General features: G+C 35.9%; 1 non-coding gene across 1 annotated transcript; it reads left to right on the top strand.

The window, feature by feature from the left end:
• TRNAS-GGA lies at positions 9,759 to 9,830 on the top strand. The gene has a single exon. It is a non-coding gene; the product is annotated as a tRNA-Ser (tRNA).

Here is a 15,405-nt window from a genome sequence, read left to right as displayed (position 1 = left end):
AGGAAACACCATAAAATTCTTAATATTATACAACATCCAAACAAAAGAGTTTTTTAATGTTTAGGTAATTAGAAGTTATACATTAGCCCTCTTCACTTTTCTATGACAAAAGTCTTTGTAAATGAAACATCACTTTTTATCCAATAGTATGGTTTTTAGAGTTAGAAAAGTCTGGGCTCCCATATCTACTATTTACTAGTTTGATGGTATTGGACATCCAGTTAATCTCTTCAAGCCTCAGCTTTCTCATTTGTAACATTTAATTTTATTGGATGTTGTGAATATAAGATAACACAATATATGTTACAGGACAAAGAACAGTTGAGTCTGACTAGCTGCTAATTAATGCATTTTTTTTTTTAAAATTTAGGTGTGGGCATGTAATTAGGATTTTGAAGCTATGGGACATGGGCGTAGGAAATGTACACTCTCCCACTTTCAGCTCATTACACTAAATTTTTCACATAACTCCCCACTTCTTTCCCCCTTCTCCTGGTACAAGAAAACTTTGTTGAAAATGGCAAATTCCTTGTTAGTTCAGGTATCTGAATGACTGACTTGTGTGCGTGTATGCCTGCTCAGTCCTGTATGACTGTCTGCGACCCCTTGGACAGGAGCCTACCAGGCTCCTCTGTCTATGGGGTTTTCCAAGCAAGATTACTGGAGTGGGTTGTCATTTCCTACTCCAGGGGATCTTCCTGGCCCAGAGATGGAACCTGCATCTTCCACATTGGCAGGCAGACACTTTACCACTTTGCCACCTGGGAAGCCAGAATGACTGCCATATGCAGAGTCAAAAACAGAATTTACTGGGAGAGAAATAAACTTTGATTTCTTTTTAAACTACTGTTTTCAAAATTACCTGTTATTTTGCCAGCATTAGCTTAACTTACAAGGATATGAACGTTACTGGTTGCTCTCCAGTAAGAAAGAAGAGAAAAAAATATATATATATTTTAGATATACAGAGAGTCTATACAAACGTATAAACAAGGCACTCACTATAAATACAAAGTTATTCACTGTGTTAGCTCTTTTTGCACAAATATCACCAAAATGTGATCCAATAGAAAAGCTACCCACTGATTTATACTGTACATGCCAAAGCTCAGATCCCATGGCCATTACATTTATATGACATTTTTTCCCCTGATTATAGGATCAAAGTCTTCCTGTTAATGCTTTAACTTCAAAAGAACTTTTTGGTACCAAAGACCAAAGACTATTTGTAAAGAACAAAGAATATTTGGCTGCTGAACAGGTATGTCAAAAAGAGAGATGTCTGAAACTTAGAATTTTCGTTTACCTGATACTTTACATTTTTTAAATAGCCTGTTACTTCAGACATTTATTCATTTAACTGCCCAAATTAAATGCAATTATGATAAATATTGTTAAGGAAATCATAGGTACCAAACTGAGTATCAGATTGTAACAAGGAAATATGTATGTATATACAGGTACACACACATATAAATACATAGAACATAAAACTTACTATCTGAACCATTTTTAAATGTAGAGCTCAGTGGTGTTAAAGAGATTCACATTTCTGTGTGACCATCATCACCATCCTTCTCCAGAAAGATTTTTATTTTGCAAAACAGAAACTCTGAAGGAATAAATAAATCCCCATGACTCTATCCCCTCAACCCCAGAAAACACCATTCTTTTTCTCTCTTCATTAGTATTATTTTTTAAATCTCTTTTCCCCTATATCTCAGCCTCTGGTAATCACTATTCTGATTTCTGCCACTATAAGTTAAATTTTATTGTACTTAATTTTTAAGATATTCCACATTTTAGTATGATTGTACAATCTTTGTTTCTCTATGTCTGGTTTGTTTCACTTAGCATAACGTGCTCCGAATTCATCCATGTTGTTGGAAATGTTAGGATTTACTTCTTTTTAAAGCTTGAATAATAGCTCATATACATACATACATACATACATACATACATACATACATACATATAAACCCTATATTTTCTTTAGCCATTCAACAATGGACACAAGCTTGTTTTCATATTTTGGCTACTGAGAATAAGGCTGTAATGAACATGGAGGTACAGTTATCTTTTCAAGTTAGTGTTTATTTCCTTTGGATAAATATCTGGAAGTGAAATTGTTGGATCAATTCTGTTTTTAATTTCTTAAGGAACTTCTGTACTGTTTTCCACAGTGGTTGTACCAATTTACATTCCTATCAACAGTATGCATGGATCCTCTTTTCTCCATAGCCTTATGAACACTAATTACCTCTTGCTTTTTGAGAACAGCCATGTCAACAGGTATGAGGTGATATCTCATTTTATTTCTTATTTGCATTTCCCTGATGATTAGTGACGTTGAATATGTTTTCATATACCTTTTGGCAATTTTATCTCCTCTTCAAAAAAATGACTTTAACAATAGCCTATTTGTTTTATGTGGTCCTTGTGTGTGAAAGTGAAAGTAAAAGTGGTGGTTGCGCAATTGTGTCCAACTCTTTGCAACCCTATGGACTGTAGCTCACCAGGTGTCTCTGTCCATAGAATTCTCCAGGCAAGAATACAAGAATGGGTTGCCATGTCCTTCTCCAGGGGATCTTCCCAATCCAGGGACTGAACATGGGTCTCCTGAATTGCAGGCAGGCTCTTGTGGTGACTGGGGACTCACAAATGCCAAGCTCCGTTGGGCTCGACGCTAGGGGATTTAGAAGCCAGTTCCTCAGGTGGCACTCATAAAAGTCAGGGGCTAAGGTGCCAGGGAGATGCAGCAGCTGCTGCTGCTTCTAAGTCACTTCAGTTCAGTCAGTTCAGTCGCTCAGTCATATCCAACTCTCTGCGACCCCATAAATCACAACACGCCAGGCCTCCCTGTCCATCACCAACTCCCGGAGTTCACTCAGACTCAAGTCCATCAAGTCAGTGATGACATCCAGCCATCTCATCCTCTGTCGTTCCCTTCTCCTCCTGCCCCCAATCCCTCCCAGCATCAGAGTCTTTTCCAGTGGGTCAGCTCTTCGCATGAGGTGGCCAAAGTACTGGAGCTTCAGCTTTAGCATCATTCCTTCCAAAGAAATCCCAGGGCTGTTCTCCTGCAGAATGGATTGGTTGGATCTCCTTGCAGTCCAAAGGACTCTCAAGAGTCTTCTCCAACACCACAGTTCAAAAGCATCAATTCTTTGGCGCTCAGCTTTCTTCACAGCCCAACTCTCACATCCATACATGACCACTGGTAAAATCATATCCTTGACTAGAAGGACCTTTGTTGGCAAAGTAATGTCTCTGCTTTTGAATATGCTATCTAGGTTGGTCATAACGTTCCTTCCAAGGAGTAAGCGTCTTTTAATTTCATGGCTGCAGTCACCATCTGCAGTGATTTTGGAGTCCCAAAAAATAAAGTCTGACACTGTTTCCACTGTTTCCCCATCTATTTCCCATGAAGTGATGGAACTAGATGCCATGATCTTCGTTTTCTGAATGTTGAGGTTTAAGCCAACTTTTTCACTCTTCACTTTCACTTTCATCAAGAGGCTTTCTAGTTCCTCTTCACTTTCTGCCATAAGGGTGATGCCATCTGCGTATCTGAGGTTATTGATATTTCTCCCAGCAATCTTGATTCCAGCTTGTGCTTCTTCCAGCCCAGCATTTCTCATGATGTACTCTGCATATAAGTCACTTCAGTCATGTTCAACTCTGTGAGAACCCATAGACGGCAGCCCACCAGGCTCTGCCATCCCTGGGATTCTCCAGGCATGAGTACTGGAGTGGGTTGCCATTGTCTTCTCTAACGCATGAAAGTTAAAATATGAAAATGAAGTCGCTCAGCCACATCCGACTCTTCATGACCCCATGGACTGCAGACTACCAGGCTCATCTGTTCCTGAGATTTTCCAGGCAAGAGTACTGGAATGGGTTGCCATTGCCTTCTCCAGGGAGATGCTGAGGATTAGAAATTCTCTCTTGATAGTCTGGCACTTTCCCGCCGGGTGGGATTTATGGCCAGAGTAAGTCTCATCTTTTCTTATCTGTTTCAATATGGGTATTTTCTCAGTTGCCCAATGTATAGGAGTCACACAAGTAGTTTCTGAACTTTTTCTCAGACAGTACTGATCTATAAGTATATTTGGTGATTCCATGGAGGAGAGAGCATTAGTAGTAGTCTCCTATTCCACCATTTTGCTGATGTTTCTATATAGAGATTTTTATAAAAGTGTTTTTCTCTCAGTTTGGAAGGAAAATGATAAAACAGCACCAACAGGAAGCCATCTATCAGTGACTCAGGCTGATTGGCGATGCTCTGGAAATTCAAGGTTATTGGTCTAGACTCTCATAGACGACAGATTCAGTTAGTTGGATCCTGTCAGGATTCTTACATTCCAGTTCTCCATAAGTTACTTAAAATAGTAACCCTCCACCTTTTCTTTCCACTTGATTTATAAGGAAATTTTTTAATTTTTTTTTATTGAAGGATAATTGCTTTACAGAATTTTGTTCTTTCTGTCAAATCTCAACATGATCAGCCATAGGTATACGTATATCTCCTCCCTTTTGAACCTCCCTCCCATCTCCCACTCCATCCCACCCCTCTAGGTTGATACGGAGCCCCTGTTGGAGTTCCCTGAGCCTTACAGCAAATTCCCATTGTCTATCTCTTTTATATATGGTAATATAAGCTTCCATGTTACTCTTTCCATACATCGCACCCTTTCCTTCCCTCTCCCCATGTCCATAAGTCTACTCTCTATGTCTGTTTCTCAACTGCTGCCCTGTAAATAAATTTTTCAGTACCATTTTTCTAGATTCTGTATATATCCATTAGAATATGACATTTATCTTTCTCTTTCTGACTCACTTTACCCTGCATAATAGGATCTAGGTTTATCCACCTCATCAGAACTGACTCAAATGTGTTCCTTTTTATGGCTGAGTAATATTCCGTTGTGTATATGTACCAAAACTTCTTTATCCATTCATTTGTTGATGGTCATCTCACACCAGTCAGAATGGCCATCATCAATAAGTCTACAAACAATAAATGCTGGAGAGGGGTGTGGAGAAAAGGGAATGCTCTCGCACTGTTGGTGGGAATGTAAGATGATACAGCCACTATGGAAGACGGTATGGAGATTCCTTAAAAAATTAGGAATAAAATCACCATATGACCCAGCAATCCCACTCCTAGGTACATACCCTGAGGAAACCAAAATTGAAAAAGACACATGTATCCCATTGTTCATTGCAGCACTATTTACAATAGCTAGAACATGGAAGCAACCTAGATTTATAAGGAAAGTTTTTATACATCCTAATTTCCAGGCAAAAACTCAAAACTATATAACTGAATATTTAAGGAGGTTATCAAGATGTTGGTAATGTTTTATGACTTTCATATAATTCTAACTTGATCAAAGTTGACAAACACTTCTTTAAAATGACAGGAAAATATTTTTTATGGGATTGCTGTACATTATACCTAGAAAATAAAAATAAAGAGATGAAGGACATCCTATTCTAGAAAGGAGGCATAGAGAATTTTTTTCCCATCCAAGTATAGCTAAGAAACATGAAAATAATATATAAACAAATAAAAGATGTCTCTAAAATATGGAGTAAAGAAAAATTGACTAGGGTCCCCAGGTTCCCCAGGTTTAAAATTCCCCAGGAATAAAATGAGTATTTTGGGTTCTGTTTTTACTGTATATAATCTAGACTTGGACCTGAGGAATCTGACAACTTGGAAATGCCAACAAATAAATGGAAAAATGAGAAATAAACTAACCCACAAGTATATCTGGAGACTTCATACTTCTCACTCCACAAAAGATACAGCAACTAGACAGAGAATCAGTAAAAATATGAACATTACCAACTTATCAACCAAGGGAACTGAATCAATATTTTTATAACATCCCATTCAGTGGCAGCAAAACACACATTCTTTTCAAGTGTTTACAGAGCATATACCAAGACAGACCATATCTTAGACAAGAAAACAAATCTAAACAAGTTAACAATAATGAAGTCACATGCCATGTTTTCTCCAGGATGTAATCAAACTAGAAATTAGTTACAAAAGATAAAAAGAAAAAAACTTCTAACACTTCCAAACTATACATCACACTTCTAAGCAATCCATGCATCAAAGAGGAATTATCAAGAAAAAAATTTTAAATAGACTGAAATAAATGACAGTTAAAATGCAATACACCAAAATTTGTGTGACACAGCTAAAGCAATATTGCAAAGGAAATTTATACCATAAGTGTACACCTCAGAATAGAGAAGTCTTAAATCAATAATCTAAGCTCCTACCTTAAGAACTTAAAAAATAAAGAGCAAAATAGCCTCAACCCAGTAGACGAAAGGAGGTAATAAGAGCATAAGTCAGCAACACTGAAAACAAGAAAAGCAATAGAGAGAAATCAATGAAACAACATCAAATAAACAACAGGCCAATGCTTCTAATGAATACAAATGCAAAATTTCTTAATAAAGTATTATCAAATAGAAATCTGCATATATACATACAAAAATAAAATACAATGACCAAGATAGAATTAATTCCCAAGAATGCAAGGTTCATTCTATATACTAAATTTTAAAAATTGTAATCTGCTCTATTGACATGCTAAAGAATAAAGCTCACATAGTTACATAAAACCATGCAGAAAAAGCATTTAATAAAATTCAACACCAATTCAAGTCATTGCTTTTGTAGGGGTGCAAGGTCTGGAGATGACCTGTTCTGCCATCTTGCAGACCCTGCTGAGATTCTTTTAAATTCAATTTTCTAGCTATTTATTACTGATATTAAAAACAACAATTTTTCAATATGCATTTATTGTTTGCTATCTTAGTAAATTATATTATCAGTTATAAAATATATTTGTTGATTCTGTTTTTCTACATATCAACAGATGAACTGTACAATTTGCAGGTATTGCCACCTCTTATTTTGTTTTGGCTATTAAGTGACATGTTGTATTTATGTTTTGTTGATATTTTCCACTGTACATTTTATATTTTTGCTTCCAAAAATTAGCTATTTATTTTATTGAACACTTTCAGCATTTTTCCTCATCTGATTATACCTTTCATTCCATTTTTCTTTGTTGATTTTTATTTTAATGAAATGATTGGTTGCTTTGTAACTTTTAAATTTTGATTTCTAACCATCACTATTTAAATTTGTATGGACATTATGCTGCATCCAGCTGTGGCATTTCTTTTATTCCACTGTAGAGTACATGGATTATAATATTTATTATTATATTGAAAGTTTGTGAAAGTCTGGATGACCACTCTTGGTGGAGTGATACTCACAGACAGCTGAAAACACTGCACTCTGTAGACTACATTATTAATTACATAAGTGTGGATGCATGCATTTATAATAAAGGATGTTGGTAAAATTAATATAGTCTTACATGTATACTTATTTACAACCTATCTATAAAATTCTGAGAGAAATGAGTTATTCTTAAGTCTTGAGTAGTCTTAAGAAACGGTCAATGTGAGAGAGCCACTCTGACCCTTGTTATTGTCTCTCAGAAAGTAAGAAATAAATCTCTCCTGTGAGATGCACACCCATCATCTAGAGCTGGAAGGGCACTCTTATCACCAGAGACAGGGAATCTGATGTAGGAACCCTGTATGAACAAATCTTGTTATTCTTTAATTTACTACCCCAAGCCCAAATTCCATTTATATTCTTTGCTAATTGAGCATTCAAAATCTAAGCTTCTTCATTCTGTTAATTCCTCACAGTTTGTTTCTTTATCTAAAAAATATAAAACCTGCCTACTTCGTCAGCTTCCTAGGGCCTCCTTCTATGAGACCTCCTCGCACACAAAATTTGCTTCTTTTTCCCCTGATAATCTGCCTTGTGTCAGTTTTATTCTTAGCGGACTTCCTTGGTGGTATAATGGATAAGAATCCACCTGCCAATGCTGAGGACATGGGTTTGATCCCTAGTCCAGGAAGACTGCACATGGCACAGAGCAACAGAGCCTATGCACCGTAACTATTGAGTCTGTGCGCCTAAAGCCTATTCCAGGCAACAGGAAAAGTCACTGTGACGAGAAGCCCTTGCATTGTAATGAAGAGTAGACTTCACCTGCCGCAACTAGAAAAAAGCCTGCAGCAACAAAGATCCAGTGCAGCCAAAAATAAATAAATACATACACAAAATTTATTCTTAGTCCATCTACAAGAATTTAACAGAGGTAGAGAGGGAAATTTCCCCTTGCTAAATAATACTACAAATTTGAAAATCATGTCATGCATATTACTGATAAATCAAATTCATTAATATAAAATAGCTTTATATACTAACACATACATATGGAATTTAGAAAGATGGTAATGATAACCCTGCATGTGAGACAGCAAAAAAGACACAGATGTATAGAACAGTCTTTTGGACTCTGTGGGAGAGGGCGAGGGCGAGGGTGGGATGATTTGGGAGAAGGACATTGAAACATGTATAATATCATATATGAAACAAATAGCCAGTCCAGGTTTGATGCATGATACTGGATGCTTGGCGCTGGTGCACTGAGACGACCCAGAGGGATGGTATGGGGAGGGAGGTGGGAGGGGGATTCAGGATGGGGAACACTTGTATACCTGTGGCAGATTCATGTTGATGTATGGTAAAACCAATACAATATTGCAAAGTAATTAACCTCCAATTAAAATAAATAAATTTGTATATAAAAAAGAAAAATAAATATTGCTAAAGTTGCTACTGTCCAAGTCTATGAAAATTCTCAAAATTTTAACTATAAAGTTAGGGTATAGTGACAATGTGTTTAAAGACAATGTATTTAAAGATATTTAAACAAGAAGTTTAAATTTTGTGATTCTTTGTCTAGGAAATTTTCCTATGTCTTTCCTCAGAATAAAGTTAATCTGTCAGAGAAAAAAAATAAAATAAAATAGCTTTATTTAAACCATATATTGCTCTTTGTTTAATTCTATTGTCTTAAAATAATTTTGCTTGCCTCATAATTTTTGTACCTGACTACTTTAACTTTGATCATTGTTGAAATTTTAACTCTTCCAATATGTAAGGTAATTCTTCAATTGACTTTTATTATGATAACATTCAACTTTGGGCATGTATTTAATTTTCTGTTTTGGTTTATAATATTTTGCTTTTTAAAAAAAATTTCCCATTGTGTTTTATATAATTTTGTTCAAATTTCCTTTATCTCTCTTTCCCTCTCATTATTAGTGAAGACCACATCCCACATTTTATATCAATATCAATAATAAATTAGGGTAAATGGCAACATACTTCTGAAATTCAAAGTTGTGAGTTTATCATGGTTTTCCTTACATTATCTCAAAAGTTTTGTCCTTAATGTTAATTATATTGTCTCCTGCAATTTCTAGAGTGTTACTGCTTTGAATTTAAAAGGATGTGGCTATTTGTAGTTGCAGACTGGTAAGTGACTATTTTTTTATTTTTAAGAGAGTACAAGCAAGTCATTGACACCACAAGCAAATGAGTTGACACCATAATGACTAATGAGAATTCTAGATGATTTTAAAAGATATATAAAGCTCTACCTAAGTGGATCAGGTGTGGCCTCTGGGTTCTTGGAAGGATTAACTAATTATTCAGGCAATGCTTGCAATGGGAGTCAGAAGAAGAAGGCATTCCAGTAAAGGGAGCAGGACGTTCAAAAGCCTGGAACCATCAGACCTGAAAGCACACTAAAATATAAATATTCTAATTTGATGTGGTTGGATTAATGTGGGCTTCCCCGGTGGCTCAGAGGTTAAAGCGTCTGCCTGGAATGCAGGAGACCCGGGTTCGATCCCTGGGTTGGGAAGATCCCCTGGAGAAGGAAATGGCAACCCACTCCAGTACTCTTGCCTGGAGAATCCCATGGAGGGAGGAGCCTGGTAGGCCACTAGTCCATGGGATCGCAAAGAGTCGGACACGACTGGGCGACTTCACTTTCACTTTGCATTAATGATTACACAGTGCAGAATCATAGAACATACTACTCCTACTTCTACTGGCAGTTTTCCTAGTGATTTATTCATAGCATCATGTTTAATCATCACAAAAATCTTTTGAAGTAGTTACTATTGTAATGATCATTTTATAACAGGAAATTGAAAAGAATTTAATAACATTAAAATTTTTATAATACTTGTTCAGGGTCAATTGTTTGGCCTTAAAATCTATGTAAGATGGTAACATTTCAAAAATATCTTAACTTTAGTAAAGCTTCTCATAAAAAAAATAAAATTAGTTCTTACCTTAAAATTTATAATATTCCTACAAGGATTATTTATAGTTACAAATATATAGCACTATTTCAACAGTTACTTTTTATCTTTTCACAGATTTTTCACTTCTCTCTTAATCTGTATTCCAAGAAAGATTTTGGGTTTTCCACAATCCAACAGAACTCTTTAGATTAAAAGCTCAGTAAGATGGCTTTGTCATAAACTAATTCATGGCTGGGTTTCCCAGGTGGCTCGTTGGTAAAGAATCTGCCTGCTTCTGCAGGAGATGCAAGGATGTCGGTTCGATCCCTGGGTCAGGAAGATCCCCTGGAGAAGGAAATGGCAACCCACTCCAGTATTCCTGCCTGAGAAATCACATGGACAGAGAAGTCCCATGGGCTATGACCCCCATCCCAGTCCATGGGGTCCCAAAGAATTGGATGCAACTAAGGACTCATACACACACAGCACGTTGCTAGGAGAGATGGATCAAGTAAAGTTTAATTGACCTTGTTTCCCAAAAAAGGCAAAAATAACAAAAGATAAGTAAAAGCAAGTTATCTATTCTAGGATGGTATTCTCCTGATTCTGAGAAATATGGGCCATGTCTCTGACTTTTATTTATAGACACTCAATTTATGGGCTGTTTGGTGATATCAATATGAGTTTTAAAATGTAATAACATTTGCATTGTTCTTTAAATTTATTTTTATCTTCTCTACTGCTTCAGAGGGCAAATAATTCATAGTTTGCATGTTGATAATAATCTTAACTAGAAAGTTGGCCAAAGGTAGAACCTGTTACTGATTTTAATAGCATATTAAATTGAGATTATCTGTAGACTGAGACAACACTGGGATAATCAATGTTTTTGTTTAGAATGGTTGTAAATGCTGAGAGAACTTCTGTAGTTATGTGAGTATGTTTGTGCAAGGAAGAGTTAGAAGAAGCCTGACAGATGAGCCAGAAATTGTATTTGGACTGATGTTATAAAAATTCTGTGAAATAAATATCATTATCTCAGTTCATTGATGAGTACAATAAATGATTTGCCCTCAGACAAAATTAATAAGCAGTGGTTACAATATTCAAACCAAGACTAAGCTTTTTCCACTTGAACTTGATACCATTCATTCATGCTGTGTGAAGGATTTCCCCTATAAAGATGATCTCCTTCATAAGAATACTTGTTATGCAAATTTTTCCTCAAACTTAAAAGGCATGTGTACAGGTTAAGGATTTTTATTACACTTCAGCGCTAAGTACTGAGTATTTACTATGAGCAAAATTATTTCTGAGGCTAGAAATTGAGTAAGACACTGTTCTTGTCTTTCTAACTGTTCACTCAGCTCAATAACAACAACAACAAAAAGAAAAACACAATTTAAAAAAATGGGTAGAAGACAGAAATTGACATTTCTCCAAATAAGGCATGCAAATGGCCAATAGGCACATGAAAAGATGCACAACATTGCTAACTGTTAGAGAGATGCAAATCAAACCTACAATGAAGCACTTCTCTGGTGGCTCAGTGATAAGGAGTCTACCCGGCAATACAGAGGTTTGATCTCTGGTCCAGGAAAATCCCACATACCTCAGAGCAACTAAGCCCATGAATCAAAACTATGGAGCCTGTGCTCTAGAGTCCAGGAGCCTCAACTACTAAGTCCTCATGCCTCAACCACTGAAGCTTGCCTGCCCTTGAGTCCATGCTCTGCACAAGAGAAGCCACCACAATGAGGAACCTGTGTACTGCAGTAGAGAGTAGCCCCCGCTCGCCAGCAGCTGGAGGAAAGCCTGTGCATAAATGAGGACCAAGGACAGCCAAAAATAAAAATAAATAAAATTCTAAAAATCTACAATGAAGTATCATCTCACACTGGTGAGAACAGCCATCCTTAAAAGGTCTACAAATAATAAATGCCAGAGAGTATGGAGAAAAAGGAACCCTCCCTGCACTGTTGGTGGGAATTTAACTGTTGCAGCTACTACGGGATGTTCCTTTAAAAATTAAAATTAGAGTTACCATATGATCCAGCAATCCCACTCTTGGGCATACATTCAGAGATAGCTCTAACTTGGAAAGATATACAAATCTCAAGTCTCATAGCAGCACTATTTACAATAGCCAGGATATGGAAGGAACCTAATGTCAATACATAGGTGAACGGACAAAGTAGATGTCACACACACACACACACTTCACACACACACACAGAATACCATGCAGCAAAATGAAATAATGCCATTTTCAGCAACAAGGATGAACCTAAAAATTATCAAACCAAGTGAAGTAAGACAAAGACAAATAATATGATATCACTTATATGTAGAATCTAAAATATGATACAAATAAACTTATTTACAAAACAGAAACAGACTCATAGACAGAAAACAAACATGATTGCCAAATGGGAAAGTGGAGAAGGGATAAATTAGGGATTTGGAATAGCAGATACAAGCTACTACATATGAAATGAATAGTAAGTTCCTAAAAGGTATAGGACAGGGAGTTACATTCAATATCTTGTAAAAAAAACTACAGTGGAAAAGAATATGGAAAAAATATATCAAATATATCTGAACCAATTTGCTGTACACCAAAAACTAACACTGTAAATCAACTATACTTCAATTTTTAAAAAATTGAGTAAGCCAAACATATAACTCCTTTTAATGAAATGGGTTATTGGAGAAAACTGGAAAGATTAATGGGTGTTACCAAAGACAACATTATGGTGGTATATAGCTATATCTATATTGCCTTCTTCTCGCATACACCAGAAATAGTTCTAAAGTTTTGATGTATCCATATACTAAATGAGATAAAATATCTTTTAAGTCTTAATGAGAAATTAGGGCTGTTTCATAGGTCAAACTGCATCATAGCATGAGACACAAGTGTCTGGCTGACCATTCATTAGTGATTCATAAATATGTTATTTTATTATAATTATAACATTCTAACACCTTTATTATATAACTTGTAGCTAAAACTCATTTCTACAATTTGTGTAATATTTTGGTATCATATGAATGTGTCTATTTTGCCTTTAAACATGTAACTAAGGCTCTTAACGCCATTTGGCAACTTTTTGTCTAAGTAAATATATTGAATTGGTGGTATATAAAAATAATATTCTACTGTAAGCAATAATTTACTTACCCCAAATCTTTTCTTTGTCTAATTTCCAAAACAGTTACCCTACCCTATATTTTCTTATAAAAATATATATTTTTAGTACACAGATATCACTATTTCATAATATTTTAGTTTAATTTTAACTATGGTATTTTCACTTAATCTACTTGATTTTATAATTGCATTTCATTTATACAGAACATATTTTTTCATAACATAATTAACACAATTACTTTATTCTCCCTTGTAAGGGAGTTTTAAAATTAAAATATTGTAATTACTACAAACAACCAAAGTACTGAGTAAAGTACAAAACTTCCTTGTGTTCTTTTAATTCCTAGAATTTATTCTACTCATTCAAATCCCAAGGGCAGTATGAAAGGAGTGGTCAAATCTGAGTGTAGGTAACAAAGATATGTTTTTTTAGAGGATTTTAGATCAATAATAACATTTACTAACACCTAATCTACTTTTTATTATCATTAGTTGTCAGCAATTTCAATACTGTAAGCAAGAATTTAATTACCTCAAATCTTTTCTTTGTCTAATTTTCTAAAGAGTTACCCTACCATTGAGATTTAATTGTATACACATAAATATGCTTCCCAATAGCACATGTATTACTTATTTTTAATAAATATTTTATCCTTGGAAATTACTTTAAGAACTGTGTTGTATAACCGGGTGCAAATATGCAGACTCAGCCACATGTAATCCTTTCAAGAGTAAACTTGTAATGTTCCAAAATCATTCTAGCTATCATCTGACTTCCCTGATGGCTCAGCTGGAAAAGAATCTGCCTGCAATGTAGGAGACCTGGGTTCAATCCCTGGGTTTGAAGATCCCCTGAAGAAGGGAATGGCAACCCACTCTAGAATTCTTGCCTAGAGAATTCCATGGGTAGAGGAGCCTGGCAGGCTACAGTTCACAGGTCGCAAAGAGTTGGATACAACTGAGCAACTAACACTGTCTATCATCTGATTCAGTTTGTGTCTCTAATCTTGGTGGTACCCCATGGTATTTTATGTAAACAACAAATTTAAATGAACAATGAGTGCGGCAATGTAAAGCCAAAGATGCACATTTTGAAATACTCTAATGCAAGTCTGCAGTGTGACCATGCTGCAGGTTACTGATATAAAAATAAAGGACCTTCCTACAAAAGCTATGGCAGAAAAAGAAATTTGGCAGAGTTCATCTTTGAAGACCTATTATCCAAAATAAAATGTGTATACAAAAGAACTGGCTCAGGTTTTTCTGCTCTCCAAAAAGATGTCCTTTTCATTATAGGGGACTGGAATGCAAAAGTAGGAAGTCAAGAAACACCTGGAGTAACAGGCGATTTTGGCCTTGGAATACGGAATGAAGCAGGGCAAAGACTAATAGAGTTTTGCCAAGAAAATGCACTGGTCATAGCAAACACCCACTTCCAACAACACAAGACAAGACTCTATACATGGACATCACCAGATGGTCAACATTGAAATTAGATTGATTATGGTCTTTGCAACCGAAGTTGGAGAAACTCTATACAGTCAGCAAAAACAAGACTAGGAGCTGACTGAGGCTCAGATCATGAACTCATTGCCAAATTCAGACTCAAATTGAAGAAAGTAGAGAAAACCAATAGACCATACAGGTATGACCTAAATCAAATCCCTTCTGACCATACAGTGGAAGTGAGAAATAGATTTAAGGGACAAGATCTGATAGACAGAGTGTCTGATGATAGGAGTGGAGGTTCATGACATTGTACAGGAGACAGGGATCAAGACCATCCCCATGGAAAAGAAATGCAAAAAAAGCCAAATGGCTGTCTGGGGAGGCCTTTCAAATAGCTGTGAAAAGAAGAGAAGTGAAAAGCAAAGGAGAAAAAGGAAAGGTATAACCATCTGAATGCAGAGTTTCAAAGAATAGGAAGAAGAGATAAGAAAGCCTTCCTCAGCGATCAATGCAAAGAAATAGAGGAAAACAACAGAACGAGAAAGACTAGTGATCTCTTCAAGAAAATTAGAGATACCAAGGGA

The sequence above is a fragment of the Capra hircus genome, chromosome 8 (assembly GCF_001704415.2).
Source record: "Capra hircus breed San Clemente chromosome 8, ASM170441v1, whole genome shotgun sequence".
NCBI classification, from domain to species: Eukaryota; Metazoa; Chordata; class Mammalia; order Artiodactyla; family Bovidae; genus Capra; species Capra hircus.
This window is presented reverse-complemented; position numbering and strand designations above follow the sequence as displayed.